At 38.2% G+C, this 15,035-nt stretch overlaps 1 protein-coding gene across 1 annotated transcript in view; it reads right to left on the minus strand.

The window, feature by feature from the left end:
- ARL15 (ADP-ribosylation factor-like 15) overlaps positions 1-15,035 on the minus strand; it is a gene marked incomplete at its 5' end in the record, with an annotated part of 133,877 nt that overhangs the window by 57,507 nt on the left and 61,335 nt on the right. The window lies entirely within an intron of this gene.

Below are 15,035 nucleotides of genomic sequence, written 5' to 3' on the forward strand. Positions count from 1 at the left end.
ACTTGAGCAAGATAAAGTAGTTAATTGTATAAGCTCCAGTACATTTCAACTCAAAGAAAAGATGAGTTTAAGCTGTCCTCATCAGTAGGTTACACCAGCACATTTTACTTTGCTCAGAAAATAAAAAGGAGCACTCACACTGCTGGATATGCCATTGCAGTGCAGGGCTAGTACTCAGTGCTTTGGGGGGTAACCTCTGAAACACCTTGTGGCTGCTCCACACAAAATCTGACATGGCTCCATTTTCACTTTGGTTCTTGCAATTACATTTTCAAGGTGAAGACAGTAAGAACGATGGCCCATTTCTGCTACAACCAACCCACTTTCTTCTCTTGGTATCACGAAATAAAGCTATGAAGCTATACCTGCTATTGTCAAAAATTTGCCTTTTAAAGGAAAACTAATAGTACCACTCCTAAAGGAAATTATAATCGGTATTCATATCAGGAGTCCTAAGAGTCCAGGATTTTATAACAATGAAGTTAAGAGTCTGCAGTGGCTAAAATAAAAACTGTTTCACAAGGCATCAATACTTCTCACTTCTTTTCTATCTCTAATACAGAATTACATTTTCTTGAGCTGCTGGTATTTACTTTATTACTAGCCTCCAGGGATATCTGCCAAGAATTATTCATATTCTGTGGGGTTTCCTAGGAGGGGAGGGCTGGTTTATTTGGGAGTGTTTTGTTGTGTTGTTGTTTTTTTTTTTTTTTAACCGTTATCATAAAACAGGAATTACAATGGTAAATGTATACATAGTGGACACACTGAAGTTCTACTGGCTTGACAAACAGTACAAAAACATCCCAACACTGGCATTTTTTACCTCGCAGAACAAGCAAAAATATTGCAAATAGTAGAAGCTGTGCTCTGTCTGATCTTCCTGTTTAAATCAGAACCTTTATTCCTAACTTCAGGAAGAATGAACAACTTGCCAAAGGCATGTGAGAAAGGACTCTAGAAAAACCTTATAGGGAAAACCTGCCTCTACAGTTTTTGATGACTTTATGAAGCCACAGAGAATGCTCTTGTCAGAGATGAGCATGGTCTTTGCAGACACAGAGCATCACAAGAAACAAAAGCAGAGTTACTGAATGGAAACTGTCTAGACAGTCAGCAGAAACCTGAGCATTAGCAGAAGGCATGAGCATGCCTCAGAGCCATGACAAGAGAGGATTTTGCTGTTTCCCTAGAGAGACTCCTCTCTTGAGCAGAGTTCCCACCTGTGAACAAAATGCATAATCACTCCACAGCTTTCTAAGCAGTTTTGTCAGGTCATACCTACTGTGTGAGCTCAGGCCTCATGTGCGAGCGATCAAATCCCCGTTTGGAGAATGCAGCCACAGCACTTAACTGCTTACACCACAGAGCTTGGCTGCTCCTACAGCAGCGTGCACAGAGTGAAGGAGGGGAAAGCAAAGGGCTCTGGTTTCACACCTCACCTTTGCTCCAGTTTGGAAAAAGGGATGATGGCATAATGATGCCTGAACGTCCTAAAGAAGGAAATCTAACGGTGTCCTAAATTTCTTAATAGCTCAATCATCAGACTACTTCAACTCTAACCATCATTTTTGTTTTATAACAAGACCTGTATCTTAAAAGCAGGGGAATCACATGGAAAATAAACTGAGAAGAATAAAAATCTTTAAGCAAATAAGTATAATTTGATTCTGGTTTTACTTTTGTTTCTCTTTTTATTGTTTATATTCTTGGAAAAGGTCAGTCGGGTATTTCTTTTGCAAAAATTGATTCTACAGATGTTTATGAATTTAGAAAAGCAAAGCAACAGTGTTGCAAATCAGGCTTGGAAAAAAATCATCATAGCATCACAGATTGTTTTAACCCATTGCATCACAGAAATGTTTTAATATTGACCCTTCACCAGCTATAAATTATAGTAAGTATTGAGTGCATTAGCTATTTCCTGATGGTACCTAAAGTTTAAACATCTGTGTACAGAATGAGCAACCTGACAGTCACCTGAGTTTACAAAAACTGGGTTTGGGTGGATTGCTTTGGTTACAAGAACGTTATTACATTTATTAGTGTTAATGTGCATTAGCACAATATTCAAATATATTCAAGATGTTTTTCTTCTAATCTGAAAAACTCAACAGCTCATTACCACCGGCAGTTAAGATGATGCTAGACTCAGTGGCAGCATGCCTAACCTCAAAATCATTAAGGTTCATTGCAGCAAGCAAGCCTCTAAATCTCCGGTGTCCAGTGGGGACAATCAGAATTGTGCTGATTGAGAGCAAACTACAACAAGGATACAAAAGGGTCACCACACCTAAACAAATATTGCAAGTGAATGCAATTTCCAACCTTCTACGTTGCACAACTACAGAGACTTCTTTTTCCAAGGAAAAGCAAAATAAGATTTAAGTCTTTCCATTTATTTTCTCTTAAATCATCTGGTTTTCTAGTATTTATTCTTTACGCTCTGCCAAATAATATTATAATTTACAGAAGTTTTTGCTGATAGAAAAAAAATGGAAGCCCTCTCCAATGCCAAGCAACAGCAGTGTAGAGCGTTTAACTGGTGAGTAATGCACTGATGAAATACCATAATGCAAATTTTTTTCAAAATACTTAGGACTTGGAGATTACTTGCGGAAATGGTAATGTTTCCTAAAAAATCAAGTGTTTCAAGAACAGACCACCCAAATGTATTATCATAGAAAGATGTCAGTTACTTAATTACATGATAGAACAACACATTTCTACTTTAATTCTCTTTTTTTTTTTTTTAAACAAAATGTATCACCTCTAGAGAGGAAAAGGTTTACAGCAGGAGGCAGGTAGAATTGTCTTTGCTAGTAACCAACTTCCTCATGTTCCAATTATTTTGGAAATAGTTTAAGTTGAACCATCATAATGTACATATAACACAAGGAATGAAAACCCTACCCCTTTTTGGCATCTGAAATGGCTTTACTAAGACCACCTACAATGACTTCCAACTCAATTTAAAAATACTTGTATTCATTCAATGGATTTTATATAATTTCAGCTTCCCCACACAGATTGTCAAGAACTACTGTATTTCTGCAGTCTGTGCAAAAAGTGAGACATTTCTTGAGCTACTTCAAAGATTTTACAACAGACCACCAAAATACCAGATTTCTCAGATTCTCAACCAATCTACATTGAGAAAACACAACCCAAAACATGACTTAATCAGTGAAATGTGAGCTAGAAATAATTTACATAAAAATTAATCTGCATGATGATGAGCTATCTTTTATTTACACCAGTCTCCTAACTTCCACCAGCCTGCTATTCAGACCAGGTCTCCTTCCTTTTAATGCAAATAAACATAGCTCTCATTAAGACTTCATAAGGACTTCACAGATACTGCCCTAATTTACACATATATTACTAAACCTCTCCCCCATATAATTATCGTTTAAAATGACTAAAAATATTTTTCTAACAAGTTTTCAGTAATAATACGCCTGAATGTTCAGAGAGGTATCTACTGGCAACATGCCTTAAGCACAGGATAGGCTAGTGAATATTGAACAGACGGGGACTGGATTTTTCTATTTGAGAGCAAAGTGCTGAAACAACTACTTTGTACTTCACTACCTATAAGCCATATTGTGTTCATCACCATTTTACAGAATAGTAAAGTCTACTAAAGGGACTATCAGTATCTGATGAGAAAGCAATATGTATTGGCAATCCATTAGAAAAGGGTAACAAAAGGACAAAGTATTTAAACAATTGAAATTCACAGCAGATAACTTCAGTGGGTGTCATAAAATGTGTTATATCTGTAAAAACATGAGCATAATGAAGGGGAACATGGAATAAAACTGGATCAGAGGTGCTCTGGCAAAGAAAGCCGGGAAAGAATAGGGATTTTGTAAAAGAATTCAGCACTGTTCCCTCTTTTCTGGGCAATTGCCCTACATTTCCTTCTGGGGATGTGACAATACCTTTGTTTTTTTCTTTCCTATTTTATTGCTCTGCAGGCCTACCATTTATTTTCAGATATTCAATGGATGACTATGCACTTTTCTTGGGTGGCTGTCCCACTGGTGTACTTTTTATGTGAACCTGAATTTGAAGGGAACCTATACCTCATCTGAAACTAATCTACTGCGCAAAGAAACTTCTACTTATCTCCTCGCTGCACGAAAACTGTTTAAACCAGATGTCACAAAGTTATTCTGCAAAAACGGGCTGAATTCCATGTTTAATTATGCCCCATGGAGTAGGTCATAAAACTTATCACTGACAAGCTGTTCTTGATACTTCTTGAAGAGAAGCTGCTTTGACCCAATGACTAAACACAGAAAACAGACCTATTAAAAAAAAAAAAAAAAAAAAAGTTTAAGCCTTGCTTCGTAAACACAAGGTAAATAACTAGAGGGGAAAATGGTACTAGATATTAATGTAGTATTGACTGGCAAACAGCTGGGCAGTATAACGGGACAGAAAACAGCTAGCCATGTGGAAGCACAACTAGTTCAGTTCTTCACCTCTCACAGAGTATCCCACTTTCTACAAAAGAGAAATTGGAAGAAGTTCCCACCCTTCCTGTGTGACGGCACAGTGTGGCCGCATTGTAAAATGGATCTTGGAGCCACTCTAGAACAAATCTATCTATCAAAAAAGAGAGGAAGGTGCATCAAAGGATGCTGAATTTCAGTGTTTCTCTTTACAGCAAACACATCTCCATCTTCTGCCTCCAACAGCAGTGTTAATACAGCTACTGGGAATACAGATTTGCAGCTGGAGAATGCAAAAAAAGTGGGCAAGGACAGGGCTTGAGATAAAAATGAAAAAAATAAATCAAGCTGGCTCATTAAATCCAGTATGTAACTGAAACTTTCTCAATCTTTTCAACCAATGCACCACTGGAATGGTTTATGAAGTTTTTGTACCTCACTGTAGTACATATCTTCCAGTTGGTCAGCACTGCTGTTGACAGCCTTCCCTAAAATGTGCTTAAATTACTGGCAGGTTCACCAGAATAAAAACCAAAAAACCAGTAATTTAAACCATTTTTATTATCTGTATTACACCATTTATTATCTGTATTACAGTATCAAATGAACATACAAACAAAAGACAGTCAACAAGGTTGAGTAAATTGGACTAAGTTTACATTGTTAAGACACAAAGTTTAGGAACTTAAATGCCACCTTTTCTGGTCCTGAGGCCTACTTCCAACACATCTTCAGGTAACAATTCCTCTTGACTACTATTAAAGACTTAAAATTGACATTTGTAAAAGCAGAGTTGGCACGTAGCATTAGATTTAACAGTATCTATTAATGAGTTGTAAGTTTCTAAAATCAGGTGTCTTAAAGAACCAGAATTAAGAGAAGGAAAGATGACAGTCCAATTGTGGTGATTAGATAAGCTGATCAAAAGGCTGAGGTCTCTTTGAAGGAACTAGTTTGTATTATAAAACAGACACCAAGCTCACAATATCACTCCTTTTTCTACAAGTTGCTTGTGAGAACACCATTGGTTTTGCCAACACTGGTGGTTTGCAAGACCTTGGATCTTAAAATACTGCTTTTTGGGTACTTTCTACAACAAATCCTGTGACAATTTAAATGCCTCTTGTATTTTGAAAACTTTCTATAGACTTCTCAGAGGCAATGCTAGCTAACTCCTTACTAGGTACATAAATAAAGGAACTTTTGCTTTTCACTGATGGCAAAACAGTCATGCCATCTTATTTTCTCTCTATTTTAGGTGTTTTAACCACAAGCTATCCCCCAACACATTTTGCTAAAGGCTGTGTTACAACACTGAGACAGAAAGGACCATGTGAACGATCTTAGAAACAGCAGAAAGAACAGAGAAAGAAGCACAAAGCATTGCCAAGGGTCACCCTAAGACTTCATGCAAGCACTACTGCCTAATGTATACCTGTGGAACAGAACCTTTCACCCAGGCTCAGGAAGGCCTTCAATGTCAACTCCATAGCTTCAGTGGGCTTCCCTCAGGTGACGTAGCCCTTGGCCTGCAGTTTGTCACAGCTAAATTGTACCACCCAGGTTATCTGATATATACTATAGCAAGGCATATAAAATTCTCAGTATAAGTGATGCATGCGTTTCTGACACAGGAAGTTTCAGTTATGGAATGGCTTTTTACCAAGGCTGGAATCCTTGGCCTGGTAGACCATCTGCCTTGAGCAGAAAATTTTGCCTATAATTCACTGGTAGGCATAACAGATCTCACCCGGGTTCTGCTCATGGGCATCAGGGAACCCCAGCAAAGGGAAACAGGACCTCTGGAGCTCACTTAAGCCCAACTTCAGGCAGGAGCCTGGACTAACACCACTATGAGGCAGGCCAGCTGTGGGTTTATCTTCACAAGTCTTGAAAGCCTCCAGAGACTTCACAACCGCTCCATCTCAGTGCAGCCATGCTTTCCTGAAGATTTCCTTCCTGACGTCCAGCCTGAGACACTCAAGCCACAACTTCTGGCTATTACTCCTTACTTCATCACATCACCTGGCTCTATCAAGCAGAGTTTGATTTCATTATCCTTCTAACTGCTTCTCAGGTAAGCAACTATTCTGATTGCATTTTAGCCTTCTCTTTGTCAGACCTGAGAAACCCAGCTCCCTTGTACCCTCTCTTGGTAAGAAAGTGGCCTCTGGCCATGCTGCAGCCTGCCACTGGACCCCTTCACTTCCTCCATATCCCTGCTGACGTGGGGGCCCCCTGACTGAAACGCAGTATCCACAGAGTAAGACAAAGGGCACAGCAACCTGCCAGTGCAACCTGCAGAGCTGACGCTAACACCCAGGACGAAATTTGGAGGACCTGCTCATGGTGCTAATCACTTGTGTGCAATCTGTGCAATGAAAATGTAACCAGAAAGAGAGAGATCCAGATGGTAGTGGCTAGAACTGAAATGTAATTAGTTCAGTCAATACAGTAGTGTATTTTTAGAACTTCCACTAGTCAAAACAAGAGATGTTGCTCAAGCAAATTTAACATTGCTTAAAAAAAATTAAAAAAAAAAAAATTGCAAAATTGTATGCATGTTAATTCTATAGAGACTTTTTTTCTGACAACTTAGGCAAGAGCTGGAAAGCATATTTTAATTCATACAATGACTAAAAGTTAGAGCACTGCCAGAAAATATGATTTGGAACAATTCTTGGAATACAGAGGTTCATCTGTTTTGCAAAAGAAAGAACCAGAAGCACATAAGTATAGGCAGTTATTTTAAACTTGCCTATTAAGCAAGGACACCAATAGCTAACAGATGCACTTATTTGCAAATGATTTCAGCAAAACATACACACTACACACGACAAGATTATTTCCCCCTGCCCTTAAACTGTGATTAAAGCCTGTATCTTGAAAGAGACATGACAGTAATACAAACCTGCCTATAAAACTCAGCATTTGTCTGAAGGAGTATCACACTACATATTTAATTCTTGCTGTGGTAACAGCATCTTTCAGATGTCTTCACAACAAAGTTGGATAATAATAATAATAAAAAAAAATCTAGATTGTCATTTCCCAGAACTATTTAAACCACTCAATAGAAAACTTGCTTTTGCTGGAATTTTTCAGTCTGGAAAAAAAAAACCAAACAACTGTTCAGACTCCAAAGGATCTCTTTGCTAAGAGCAGACCTAATTGTTTTCAAATACACCTCAGAGTTCTGAGGAAACCCAAACCTTTGCAAAGCAGTTTAAGCACCATGGCTTTGATTACCTTTGACATGTAACACCTGTTACATTGTTTGGATCTGTTTTGATAAGTGCTACACAAACATATTAAGAGTGAAAACACAAGAGGAAAACCTATCATCTGGGAGGAAAGAGAGGAAGGAGACACCAGCCAAGTAACAAATGGCTGCTTTGTGTCTCTAGCTGCCTAGCTGGAAAATTTCAAGAAGCAGCAGTCAGGGAGCAGCTAAACTGAACATCCCAAAGAGCAGGTCATCACAAGGAGAAGGTACTCTAAGGAGAGGCAGTAAGGCTAATACAGGAGAGAAAGCAATCTGGTGAAAAGTTAGGTAAGTGCTTTCCAATTATGTGACTATACAAATCTTCAGTTTAAAATAAAGACATTTGACTTTTCTAGTGAACAAAAATAAGTGCTGAGGTGGTTGTTTATTTGTTTGTTTGTTTTTGAGGGGGGGGGATTGTTTGTTTTGTTTAGTTTTTGACTTTGCTCTGTTTGGGGTGCCATAGGACCAACACCAGGAGGAAAAATATCCTTCAGGAAACCAACCAAACACAAACCACTCCATGGCCCTAGAAAATCACAGAAAGCAGTGAGGAACTGGGTTCTCCATTTCAAAAAGTGTGTAGGGTAAGCTACGGATGTTTGGCTAGGTTTTGTGTAATGTTGCATTTCAGTGGTTAGAAAACTTCAGTGGTGTGGTGAAGAGTCCCACTGGCTCAATGCAGAACAGCAGTGGCAGCCAAGATAGCAGTGATAAACCACATTAAAATGTCCGGTGAACCACAAGGGAGTTGTGTTTCAATGACATCAAAAATGCATGGTAAATAGACCATTAAAATCATTCATTCAAAACATGTTTGACAGTTTTCTTGGGGCTGGTCCTAAGATCATGGAATTTTATTTATTTATTTAAGCATTTTTGAGACATTACAAGCCCTTTTGTACATAGGCTGAACTACGATTGCTTTCTCAGTTATTGCAAACATGGTTCAAGGGTTTTTTTTTCCATAGTTTGCTTTCACTTTTTGCCTAAACAGTTTTATGAAACATTCTTACTTTCTGCCACCTTCTACCCATATTGAGCAACCTATGATTGCAAACCAGGGCAGAGTTTTCAGGCTGAACACAGTGTATTCTCCATTCTTCTAATCCTGCAGAACCTTCTCCTCCTCACATCTGCAGGGCTGGAGCATTGCCAGAGGCAGGTCTGTTGTTCACGGCACCATTCCCTCAATGCCTGTAGGGATTTCCACTGCAGAAGATAATTCTGACTGTATCTTACTAAAAGTTGATGCCATTTGATGATAGTTTGATAGCCTGCACAAATTTAATTGAGGGTCTTGCTTAATTTCTGGAATAGCTGGCATTTTCAGTAATAAAGAAACAAAACCCCTGATTAGCACACCACCACGATTACGAGCAATTTTTTCAGAGCCAAGGCTGAAGCACCACGGTAGTAAATCCACTGTTTCCCTTTCCTGCAAGCTGGCTTTTGAAGTCATGGCTGTAATGCACGGGGCAGCCAGCTTCTGGGCATAAACATAGGACAGTTTTTAGGACTAAACACCATGCACTCTCCACAGATTCTAAACTAAGTTAAAAATAATATTTGCGTCAAGAGAAACTATGGCTGTAAAGAGAGCTAATTTTATGCTGGTATGTTGGAAGCACCTGAACTTCCCCAGAAAGTAGGTACTTTCTTTGAATACAAAATTAGCTTTGGGTCTAACTATTATTTGTTTTTCAGCAGAACCTACAAACTATTTCTATTTGTTAGTACCTAAATGTAACAAAAAGATGATCTCCACACCCATGAAGTTTAATTTTAGGAGCTAGAGGCTCCTGAAAAACCCAGGTGAGCCAACAGCTGGGTCTCATCTTCCTCCAACCACAAATGGAAAGGTGTAAAGTCCTAAAGAAGGAACAGACCTAATCCTGTTATTCCTTCTCTGCATGTCTTTTCCCTTTCTTCCACTCCATACCAACCAACCACATCAAACCCAGTTGACATTCACTGCCTCCCTCTGGAGGGATCAGTGGCCCTCTCCTTGCTGCTGTGAGAAGGTAGTCATCACCAGGAAACTTCCTTCCTGAAGCTAGTCTCAGATCTGCCCAAGATTACTGATATTTTGCTTGTTTGATTTCACTTTCTGGCAGAACTATACAAGAAGAGCCTATATTTTAAAACTTAAAGTTCACTTGCTAAATACTGTCCATGGTTATCTGTCCAAGATTATCATATTCCAGGCTTTCACTGCTGCTCCATTTCTACCAGGTGCTGCAAAACACTAGGGAATATTCTGATTAATATTTTTTGTCATAGGAGTAAGAGAAACAATTTTTTTTTAAAAAAAGTTTCCATACTTCATCCTTGCTTTTCACTTTTTGTAAACTAAATTTGGAGTACTTTCATAATTTGAATGCTTCCTTTATTTCAATGGTTCTGGAGATATTGAAACAAAAATTTTGGCTGAACTGCTAATAACAGAATAGCTGAGAGTGCATGTATATATATCTATCTATATATATGCACAAAAAGGCAACACCCTAAGGCTAAATTATCTTTTCAAGAAGATTCTCCTGTAGTATTTTTATCATAGTAGAATTTACAAAACCCACTAGAGACTGGGGCCCCACTGTACGATATGCTGTACAGACATCTATTACTGTTCAGCTCCAGCTCAAGAGAGTCCACAAATCTGTATTTCTCCTATGATACACATAAATACAGTGTGGCTGTTCAGCTCCAGAACTAGCCTAGATAACACCCTGGAGAGCACAGATCATCAAGCAACGTCTGTACTTTTAAGTTTGACTATCCATGTACTTTTTAAAAGACTAAGTAGCACTTTGGCTTAAAAATATTTTGAGGCGTTCTGTATTAAATGATGAACATCAAATGGACTTCGACACTTTATAAAAGCTAGCCAACTAAAAATCAAGCTAGTTTCTAACTGCTGAAGCAGTTCAAAAAGCAGATCTTCTGCAATGGCAAACTTTTTTTTCCATATGGGAAGAAGTGTGGTAAATGTTTCAGTCCAGCTTTTAACCAATGAAATAGCATTGGCCTCTAATATTACCCTGAAGAATTCAAAATACAATATGTTGTTGGGTCTCCTCTATTTCATTCATCCACAATGTTTCTTGGTGCTGCACATTGACAATGACAGCAGCCTGAAACACCCAAACACCTGTTCATCATTTTGTTTTACTGCATTGCCCGATGCACAGCTGTTGACTTGTACCTGTTGCAATTGATGCTGCACACAAAAGACAAACTCAGCCCTAGTGCTTACAATGCATAACAACAACAAATACAGACAGTTGCCAAAATATCTAAAATGGAGATGAAGCCAGTTACATTATTCTCAGCACACTGGTGGATGACTGAGGTTTTATATACATAAAAGCAAAAATACATACACAGTGAGTTTCTTTTGAGTATAGAGGCATACACAGAGGATCAAGACGCTTATTTGAATATTAGATGAGCAATGGCACTTACCATCATAAACAGAGTTAGATGAATACTGCACATAGGCCTTCAAATGTTCCCATTTAAAAATTTCTTTTCATGAAAAGCAGAGTGATGAATAAAGACCTCTCTCTCACTCTCTCCAAATATGCAGTTTGATTCGACTAGGAAACCCCAAGCAATCATTAATCTTTTTTCCAAAATGTGAAAAAAAAAAACAATCCACAATGCATCAGCAGCATTTATCAATCAAATGGGTGCTCTGTATTTCTAAATACTGCAGTGGCAGCGACAGGAATACAAAAAAATAATTTTAGGAGCACATGGATAAAAATACTCACCACAGTCCTATCACAATGATTGTTTACAGTGACACTACCGACAGATTCCCCTTGATCTGATTTCAGACTCCTATCAGTAAGCTATGGAGTAGGTAACTGTTTAAGAATGAATTCTTAAGGTGAACTGGAGCAGTATCTGATGAAAATGCCACACAATTGCTCTCAAAACTACCAGATGAACCCTTGTTCACATTTATGCCACTTCCCAACCAGGAGAAGCACCTTTTGTGAAGTTACTAAGTGCTATAGTTCAAAATTAAGTTTATGGCATCAAAGACAGTAAAGCATAAAATGCTCACTATCAAAGAATATAAATATTAAAATGGTTAAATTAGGGGGATGAAGGCCACTAGGATCAGAGAGGAAAGGTTTGCCACCTTGCTTTTTCTTGTGTATACTTCCTCTTACATTCTCTTTTTTGGTTATCTCACTTCTCTTCTACCATCTCACCAGAACACAACAGGAGATCAAAGGATGCTCCTACCATTGTAAATCACACCAGAGGCTGTGAGGCTAGAGCACACAGCCAGGGCACAAATACAGGGAAAGGGAACCCAACAGAGGTTAATAATTTTTAAAGGATAGAAGTCACACATTCATTGGTTTCACAGGTACAAAAATGGAGCCTGTGGTTCAGTCATCAATAACAACAAGGTTAAAACATACCAAAGTATTCACTTTTGTTTTTTACTCAGAAGTCAGTTTTCATTGTTCTAGGGAACTACTATTTTTTTGAAACCCATTAGTTTCTTTTAAATGCTTAAGTTTATATTCAGCACAATTCAGTCTAATTTCTATTAACATGTCTGCAAGTGTAAAAATACCCTTATTCTTTTCAAGCTGCTTGAATGTGGGATTTTTTTTCAGCGTTTTCTTTAAAAGTTTAGCTGGCTGTTTTATAATTTGTCACCTTTTGTCTTCTTTCAGCAGTATGTCATTAAGTCTTTAATTTGGCGTTTCCTGTTGTCTGCAGAGGGATATATGCTGTTTTAAATCCAAAAGGCTGCAGACATAGATGGTGGGTAAAATCTGTGAACCATAAGTAAATTCTTATAAGGAACATACAAAAAAGATTGTTCTTCAGTCAGACTTAAGCCATTACTTTCTTCAAAAGAAGAAAAGACACAAGTTAAGAAAAAGGCACCGCCAAAGACCTTCTGCCCAAATGTGCATCTCCATGAAGAAAAAGTGCCTATGAATGCACTGCGATCTGGGAAAAGGATCCAAATAGGATTTCAAACATCGAAAAATTTTAACTCAAACATTTAGGTATTTCACCATGCTGCTATTCATTCACTGATTTTTTTTGTCTTAGTTTAAAGAGATGCTAAACAAAAGGAGAAGAGCTCTACATGTATTTACATTCCAAAACTAAGCTCCCCTTACCACCCCCCTAGTCTGTCTTCCCTTCATAGCTAAACAAACCGTAAAGTCCAGCCCTATGTCCTTGAAGCAAAGTCACAAACACAGTAAGAGAAAAGTTTGGCCTTTCAAGAAGAAGAAAGACAAAAAGCATTTTTAATCTATTATAGCTGCCCATGTTGTTTTGACTACGAAAGGCACTGCATTCAGATAATAAGTGCAGACTAAACCATTGGAGGAGTGGGATCAATTTCTTCACTATTTTGGCTCTACTAAGCTTCGCTCTTTGATAATTTCCCAGTCATTAATAGCCTGTCCTGTACTACCACTAAGACTGGCTCTTATACACAGTGACACATTTCACAGAACTATTTTGCAAACAAAATAGAGGATAAATATTTTACTATGTGAAAAGTAGGCAAGAACAACTGTTGGCTGCCTGAAGCAGAGGGTTTTTTTCCCCGGGGTGGGTGGGGGGGCAAGTCTGACAGACCCTGCTGCCTGTGTTGCATTTGGCATGCTGCAGGGCCCTCTCGGGAGTTCCTGGGTGTTTTGGCCAGGGCAGGTCACAGGCTGCAAGCACCAGAACCTGCAGGTTTTCCCCATTTCTCACATACCAGTAGTTTGCACAAAGTACACAACATACTGCCTAGGGTCTGTACTTTTCCCAAGGAGCTGAGAATCTAAATAACATTTGAAAAGCACATTGTCCTGTTAAGGAAACTCCACAATTCTTTTCTGCTTGTGTTGAACACTTCCTGAGTTCTTAGCTGCAGAAGATAGAAATACCCCATCTAAAGCAGGGAAAAGCAGGAGAACAGTAAGGGAATGTGCTACTGGATTAACAATGAAGTTCTTCCACAAAGAAGAAAGCATTTAAGACACTTTCTCAGAAGGATCCATAGTGAATTATTCTATCTTCTCTTTGTGAATCAGATGTTCAACTTTAGTATAGTATGTACAGTTGAAAGCTTTTAAACATGGGAGTTTTACTATAAAGTAACATAATCTTGCCGTGAATATAGAGAATGATGTAATAGAACAGTATATCTACCTAACAAGGCCTCTTTGATAACAGTGGTATTTTTGATGCACTTACAAAATTACTTTCTTTTTAACATTAGAAGGACCTGTTAAGATTAGCATGGCAAGGATGAAAAATTGAATCGAATCATGTTCACAGCTTCAGTTATTCTGGTAAGACACTGCTCAAGCACCACCTTCTTTTTAAGCATTAAACATGCAATGACACTTAGGCTGGTGCTAAAATATGCCAGAGTACTGTTTCTGACCATGTTCGCCATACATGTTTTGATTTGTTATTCAGATTTAGCCATAACGGCTGATGGATTCCAGAACCTGACTTTCCACCAGGCTCATCTGAAAAACTTTTGGCTCCTCTGTACCAAAAATACAGGAGTTTTATGATTTTGAATGTTGTACAAGGTTAAATAGATTTCCCTGTATTCTGCTATCAAGTACGAAATAGAAATTTATAAATGTATAGCATATTTAACTGATTATGCCTTGAATTAAGCTATATTCATATCACCTGTGAGAACCTTCATTTGTCTCTTTATTGCTTCATAAATATAGCTGAAATGTTTTGAAAACTGTATGCTGTCACTAACTGAAAAGGAAAATTTTAGAAATGGTCGAAACTCCTGTCTGTGTCTTGTCTGAGGCTTGTCTATGTGGGGAAGGTTTTCACTTCCATTGTGACAACATGGAAGTAGTATACACCTATTCTATCCAAACTCCCCCACAGATATTCCTACTAAAAGCTTTTCAGTGGCTTACCTTTCAAAATGGAGTAAAAAAGACACTCTTAACATCCTCTCAGAGAGCTACTGTAGAAGAACTACTCCTTGATAGGTATTTTGGGTTATTTCTCCATGTGGACAAGTCTTAAGTGATACCTTTTTTGGCATACTTCCTAATGTTACATCATCTATCACAATGCTTCACTCTTTTGGAAACAACTTTGTGGGTAGATCCAGGTATTCTGCATTCCAAGTCCTCTAAACTCTTCTATACTTCTAATCTATAGAAGGCCTGGTCTGTATACATTAGTTTTCATCCAGCATTTGTACAGAAAATGTGAAGCCTGACCATTCCTCTGTTGTAGTCGAGGTTTTCACTATTATCTTTCCTTCATACATGCAAATT

Source organism: Merops nubicus, unplaced genomic scaffold, assembly GCF_000691845.1.
Source record: "Merops nubicus isolate BGI_N331 unplaced genomic scaffold, ASM69184v1 scaffold36584, whole genome shotgun sequence".
Taxonomy (NCBI): domain Eukaryota; kingdom Metazoa; phylum Chordata; class Aves; order Coraciiformes; family Meropidae; genus Merops; species Merops nubicus.